The sequence below is a fragment of the Pteropus vampyrus genome, unplaced genomic scaffold (assembly GCF_000151845.1).
Source record: "Pteropus vampyrus isolate Shadow unplaced genomic scaffold, Pvam_2.0 Scaffold534, whole genome shotgun sequence".
Classification (NCBI taxonomy): Eukaryota; Metazoa; Chordata; class Mammalia; order Chiroptera; family Pteropodidae; genus Pteropus; species Pteropus vampyrus.
The window spans coordinates 240,969-247,374 of record NW_011889315.1 but is presented as its reverse complement, the minus strand read 5'-3'; the positions used below and the strand labels follow the sequence as shown (position 1 = coordinate 247,374).

Sequence of the window (6,406 nt, the reverse complement as noted above, 5' to 3'; positions counted from 1 at the left end):
CCAGCAGCCAGGGACTGCCTGGCATATGAGCCCCCCGTGGTCAGGCTGTAGCAGGCCCCCAATCAGACCCAGCCCCTCCTGGCGCTGCCGATTCCCTCTAACATCCCCTCCATGAACCTCCTAAATCCTGTCTCCTGCTCTTCTTCTAGGGAAGGTGACCTGAGACCGTCGTCCACACCAGCAGTGGTCCTCAGAAGCCGGCCCCAAGTGTCGTGTCTGGGTTGGACCACTCACCGCAGGACAGCAGTGAGCACTTCACATGGTCCAGAGGTGTGGTGCCGAGTGTCCCAGGTGGATGTCAGCTGTGGAGTTGCAGACATTTCATCTGCGGTGTGCTAGGATGGGTACAGGGGGTACACAGCTGCTACACCATCTCTGAGTCGAGAAAAAGGTCAAGATAAGGAGTGTGGAATTTGATGGCTGATGGAAAGTGCCAGTGAGCATTGACAAGAGTCCAGGTCAGGCTCAGACCTGGCACTTAGCAGTCGAAAGCAAAGTGTGAGAGTTGAAGGGATCCACGTGTGAACTGACGTATAAAAAGCATACACATAGTTCAGTGGAGCTTCAACCTCACCGAACGCTCTGTGCCTAAATCAGAGAAGGGGGACCCTCGGACTAGAGGCGGGGTCCTACGCCTGCATAGATGCACTTGAGAACCATCCAATCAGCTGAATACACTAAGCACAGGAGGGGCAGTGTCAGAGAAGCGGATATGATGAAGGCATAGGTTGGTTTTTGTGCTTTGAAGACAGAAAGAGGGACCATGAGCCAATGAAAGCAGGTGGTCTTTAGAAGCTGGAAAAGCAAGGAGATGAATTTGCTCTTAGAGCCTCCAAAAGGAATCAGCCCTGCCCCCACCTTTATTATAGTTAAGACTTGTTTCTGATTACTGATCCTTAGAACAATAAATTTGTGTTATTTTAATCATTAAATTTGTGGTGATTTGTTACAGCAACAATAGGAAACGCACAGGCCCTGCTTGCTTTTTTTTTTTTTTTTTTTTAAGCCTACAGCACCTCGTCTTCCTAGGTGGTCTCCCATCCAAGTACTAACCAGGCCCGACCCTGCTTAGCTTCCGAGATCAGAAGAGATCGGGCATGTTCAGGGTGGCATGGCCATAGACTCTGCTTCTTGATAGACTGTGCCAGTGTCTCAAACGAAGCCAGACAAGATGGCCTTACGAGACAATGCTGGACCCATCCCGAGCCGTGACCACCAGCCCTCTTGGTCACCACACCAACAGTTAGGGCCAAAATCTCAGCATAACCGGAAGAACTTGTCGGGTTGCCTAAAAGGAGGAGAGGGACGATGGCACAAAGGAATTACAGAACCTGGCTCTCGTGCCCAACAAGGAACAGGAACGTATTCCTGAGAGCTAGGATTCTGGAAATGCTAAGGGTAAGAAACATAAACCTAAATAAGAGAGAGTTTTCAATAAGGGACAAACTCCTATCACACAGAATTTAACTCCTTGGCCATTGGTCTTCCTCCCTGGTTCCTGGGAGGTAATGTCTAAAACTTTTGGAATTTTCTCAAGATAGCAGGGTCTCTATTATGCATGAACCTCTTTCATTATGCCTGAGTTCATACTAACAAGATCGAGAGGGGGCTGGTCACCAGAGAGACTAACCAAGTGACAAGGAGGCTGGGGCTCTGAGTCAGCCTGACTTCCGCGGAGGGTAGGGGAGCTGCCGGTTGGCTTCCATGGCATGGCCAAGAATGAAAACATTGTGCCCACGCGATGTAACCCAGTAAACAATCTGGACTCTGGGGATGGGGTGGGAGTTCTGGGTGGCGAATACGTTGGTGTGCCAGGAGGGGCTGCGTCCTCACTCCCCAGGGAGAAGGCGACAGAGCTCGGCACTTGGAACCCTCCCCAACCGGGCCCTACACATCTCACCCTTTGGCTGGCTCCAAGTTGTATCCTTTGAAATCCATCAGAAAGATGAATCAGTAAGATTGCATTGACATGGGAGCAAAAACAGTCTACATTTATGGCCTGGCCCCACTGCAGTCCCAAGAACTATCGAGACATTCTGCAGAACATCACATTGATCCATTACATTGATGACAACGTAATCGTCAGACCTAATGAACAAGGAGTAGCAGGTATTCTGAATGCCTAGTAAGACGTGTGTGCTCCAAAGGCTCGAAGTGGATGCCTGCTAATATCGATGACTGATAACAATGACATCCACTGATGGCAATGACGCCAGTGACAGCCTCAGATCTAATAATCATCAGTTGAGAAAGAAGTCGGAGAGTTTGGTGGCCCTGAGCACTATCCACATCTGTGACCGTTCAGAAATCTGCTGTATCTATTATGCTTTTAGGGCTCCAGTAGTCGGGGCATGTTGGCCATAACCTCCAAAAGAGAAGCACATTATCGCACTATGAATCTCCTCTAACCCATGTTGGAGGAATGAAATATACCCTATGGTGCCTCTAGCAGGACCTAATAAGAGAGGAAAAGAGCAGACTCCTGGGGTTCTGGAGCAAGGCCATTCCTCTGCAACAACAGAAAAACAGCTCCTGACATGCTTTTAGGCCCTGGGAGAGAGAGTGTGTCTGAACGTGGGACATAAAGTGACCTGGTAGCCAGAACTTCTCATCATGATCTAGGTTATATCAGATGCACCAAATCATTAGGTCAGGCAGGCCCAGCACACCTATCACAAAACAAAAGTGATACATATAGAATCGGGCATGGATCCTCTCAGCTCACACCTATGGGCTCATGAGAAGGTCTCTACGACCAACTCCGCTGGTTAATTTTATGTATTAACTTGACTGGGCTACTGGGTACCTAGATATTTAGTTCGACATTTTTCTGGGTGATCTATCTATCTATCATCTATCTACATGTCATCTATTTACCTATCTATCATCTGGCTATCTATCTATCTTCTATCTATTGGTTTTTTTCCTCAGGAGAACCCTGACTAATACACCACCCAACAAAGCAGAAAAAGCCCTGAGTTGTTTGCAGGTAGAGCTCCAATAACTGCTTTAAGCCAACATGAACAGAGGGCACACTGCAGTCACACCCATGAGCAGCCTTGATAAACAGGCAGCGGTGAGGGGAAATGGTGAGCCCCTTCCAGTGCTTGCACAATGGGCTCACGAATAGGATAGAGGTGGGTGCTAAGCACAGGCCCCACGGCATGAGTTCCCTCTCGCCAAGCTAGTAGAGCCACTGTCACCACGGAATGCCCAGCCCCACAGCAACAAAGACCGACACTGAGCCAGCAATATGGCACCAGACTTCAAGGAGATCAAACAGCCACTTGGTGCCAAGACCAGTGTGGGACCCTGACCAACATCCCCTTGGACCAAGAATTTACTTTATAGGGAAGGAAAAAGTGGCGACCACACAACTGTGGGACCCACTGGTCCTACCACATACACGTTGCCTGCAGCTGCCAGTCGGACAGAGCAGTAAAATGGCCCCCAAATTGCAGTTGAGGCGCCATCTTGGAGATGACCTCCCCTGAGGACGGAACTGTATCCTTCAAGATGACGTATACACTTGAAGTCAGTGGCCATCCTGGGGTTGCCGGGTCCAAAAAAGAGAGAACACATGAGCCTAGGAACCAGGGATAGAAATAGGAATGTCCCCTGTCATTCACTTTCATTTCCAGCGACCACTCGGAAAATTGGTGCTTCTCATCCACAGCTTTTAGGTCTGTGGGTCTAGAAGGCCTAGAGCCCAGGGAGAAAGTGTTTGCACCAGGGGACACTGCAAGAATCTGATTAAACTTGATGCTGTGGCTGCTGCCCTGTCTCTGAGGGCGCCTCATGCCAAGAGACCAGCAGGCAAGTGAAGAAATGACCCTCATGGCACGAGTCATGGTCTTCAATCAGCAGGCGGGAGGGCTGCTGTTACATGATGCTGGGCTCTAGAATATTCTTGGCACCCAAGTGACCCAGTGGACACCTCTTAGCGTTCCATCACCCAGTTTTAATCAGGCGGGCACAGCAAGTCCTCCGTGGCCTGAGAAGGGTGTGATAGGCAGAGGTTCCCCTCTGCATGGGTGCCCCTCTCTCACGGCCTGTGACTCCATGCGCTGGGCCACCCCACGTGTGGATGGCCTCATTCTCCTGCTCAGACTCCCATGCCCTACACCAAGGACCTACATGGGGGGCTCTCCTCCTTCTGCTTGGGCTCTGACACACAAGGCTGCTCTCCTCAACATACACATGGACTTGCTGTACTCACCTAATTAAAACTGGGTGACAGAGTTCTCATCACTTTGTTCACGAGCCCATTGGCCAATGACGGCTGGGGAAGAGGATGCTCCGCAGAACGGGTCGTCCTCCCCACTCGATTATTAAAATCCATCTCTGCCGATCACCCTCTGGTGAACATTCACAGGAGACACAAAGATCTTTATGGTTTTCTGCCCATTCAGAGAAGTCTATCCAACTTTTCCCCAAATTTCCTCGTCACCAATTTTCCAATCTTGTTCCTTCCAAGGTCCTGCCCATCTAGCTAAACCATTGGCCAGAGCCCATGAACCGGTATCTAATCACACATCTGGCCATTTCTCCTTCCAAAGGCAATGAACAACCAGATGTCCTGCCAGAAAGGGGCTGCAGTGTTGCAGCTGTCCATCTGGGGTGATGCCTGCACCATACAAAACCGTCTGTCAGCCAGACCTGAGTCTCTCCTCCATGTCAACGGACTGTAGGGAAATCTCCATGAGCCCATAGGTGTGGCTGGGAGAGAAAAGGCAGTGTAGCAGGGGTGGTGACCATATATGCATTTGGGCCACTTCTTTGTGGAACTTACTTGTGCCTTCAGGACCTCCTTGTATCAGAGAACAGACAGCAGCTGACCTTGGCCAATACCAGAGCCCTTGCCAATAGGCTCCCAAACCAACACCTCCACCGCCTTGGCCAATACCAGAGCCCTTGCCAATAGGCTCCCAAACCAACACCTCCACCGCCACACCAGAGGACCAGCTAACCACCTCCACAAATGACACATCCGAGGGGCAGACTGAGTATGCACCAGAGCCCTGTTAAAGCAAATACTGTTCCGTAAGGTCAACCCCTGCACAGCAGCTCCTGTGCATCTGTCATGGCCAATCTTCACAATCAATCAGCCCGAGGGTCAGTCTCTCCCATTGACATGCAAGCAGCAACTAAGACTCAACTACAACAGGAGGACACACACAACCTACACGAGGGACACACACCTGTGACCTGGGAGACTGCATCGCTGGGTCCACCCGACACCTACTACAGAAAGACACTCTACTAAGACCGGGGGACACAGCAGCTCTACCCAATACATAGAAACAAACACAGGGAGGCAACCAAAATGGGAACACAAAGAAATATGTCCCAAAATGAAAGAACAGAACAAAGCTCCAGAAAAAGAACTCAACAGAATCTACGAGATTCTGCAATCTACGAGATGCAGAGTTCAAAAAACCGGTTAGAAGAATTCTCAATGATTTCAGTGAGAACTTCAACAAAGAGATAGGAAACATAAAAATGGAGATACAAAAAAAAAAAACCGTCAGAAATGAAGAATACAATAACTGAAATGAAGAATACATTAGGGGGAATCGACAGATTAGATGAAGCAGAGGATCAAGTCAGCAATTTCGAAAATAAGGCAGCAGAAAACACCCAATCAGATCAGCAATAAGAAAAATAATTTTTAAGAAATAGCCATACAAGCCCAGGAAGCACAGAGGGTCCCAAACAAGATGAATTCAAAGAGGCCCACAAGTGGACACTTCGAAATTAAAACGTCAAAGATTAAAGACTAAGAGGCTCTTAAAAGCAGCAAGAGAAAAGCAGTTCGTTACCTCCAAGGGAGCTTTCATAGGACTGTCAGGTGATTTCTCAACAGAAAGTTTGCTGGCCAGACGCGATTACCACTATATATTCAAAGGGATGACCAGCAAGGACCTAAACCAAGATGACTCTATCCAGCAAAACTATCATTTAGAATCAAAGGACAGATAAAGAGCTTCCCAGACAAGAAAAAGCTAAAGGAGTTCATCCCTACCAAACCAGAACTGCAAGAAATGTTAAAGGGACTTCTTTAAGAAGAAAAAGAAAATGGTGTCTCCTCGGGCCACACGTCTTTCCCTGGCCTCCCTCCCCGCCACCCCCTCCCAGGGCTGCCATGCTCAAGGATGCCTGTCTCCGACTTTACTCTAGCTCACCAGAGGTGCCATAGGACGGATTTCCCCTGCTCAGCCAATGGGCTCACCCGCCAAGTGGCTGAGTCACTCTGCACCTGCGCAGCCCTCCCCGGCCCCACCCCACCCACTCCGCCAGGCCACGCCTCTTTTCCTCTCCTCCCAAACTGGGCTTCTGGGACCCCCAAGGATAAAACACGTCTACAGAGCGGGGCTGGGGATGGCACTGTCCCTTCCCTACGAGC

General features: G+C 49.6%; 1 non-coding gene across 1 annotated transcript; it reads right to left on the bottom strand.

The window, feature by feature from the left end:
- Positions 1-1,004: 1,004 nt before the first annotated feature.
- LOC111733163 lies at positions 1,005-1,123 on the bottom strand. The gene has a single exon (XR_002777862.1). It is a non-coding gene; the product is annotated as a 5S ribosomal RNA (ribosomal RNA).
- Positions 1,124-6,406: the final 5,283 nt, after the last annotated feature.